At 46.0% G+C, this 655-nt stretch overlaps 1 protein-coding gene across 1 annotated transcript in view; it reads right to left on the bottom strand.

Moving 5' to 3' along the window:
- KLRG1 (killer cell lectin-like receptor subfamily G, member 1) overlaps positions 1 to 655 on the bottom strand; it is a 59,888-nt gene that overhangs the window by 7,110 nt on the left and 52,123 nt on the right. The gene's annotated exons all lie outside the window — the stretch shown is intronic.

Here is a 655-nt window from a genome sequence, read left to right on the forward strand (position 1 = left end):
GAACCATGCAGTGTTCCCTTGCTCTGTTCTGATGACTGCCTCCTGGTCCAAGTATAGGTTTCTCATTAGCATGATCAAGTGTTCTGGGATTCCCCTTCTTCTCAGAGTCAGCCACAGTTTGTTATGATCCACAGAGTCAAACGCTTTTGCATAATCAATGAAACACAGATAGACATTCCTCTGGTATTCCTTGCTTTCAGCTAAGATCCTCAGGTTCCTCAGGTGGGGTAGAGGGTGCATAAAGAAACCTTGACTGGCAGAGAAGTTGCACAGCTAAACTGTCCATAAAACTCCCCGCCCATTTTCCAGGTAACATTGAAGACCCCCAAACCACATGGAATCCGTTCGGGCCCTCAGACCAAGAAAAACCTATCTACACACCAGTTCTACAGGACACATCACCTTCACTCAGGAAACATTACTACTAAACTTCAGAGACACTGGTCAAACATAAGAAACTACCAGCAGCTGATGTGTTTGGAATCACAGAAGTGAAGGAAGCTTCGGATATAAGCTATCAGATCAAGGGCTGGTCAACAGGAGATAGATGTGAAGGGAAAGGGTAGAAGTGGATGGGTATCCTGGTGGATGGTGGAGCAGGGAAATAAGTGGGTAAAGACACATGTGCCAAAGGCAGGGACAACACTGACACTAA

The sequence above is a fragment of the Elephantulus edwardii genome, unplaced genomic scaffold (genome assembly GCF_000299155.1).
Source record: "Elephantulus edwardii isolate Elephantulus edwardi_28Jun2011 unplaced genomic scaffold, EleEdw1.0 scaffold00342, whole genome shotgun sequence".
NCBI lineage: Eukaryota > Metazoa > Chordata > Mammalia > Macroscelidea > Macroscelididae > Elephantulus > Elephantulus edwardii.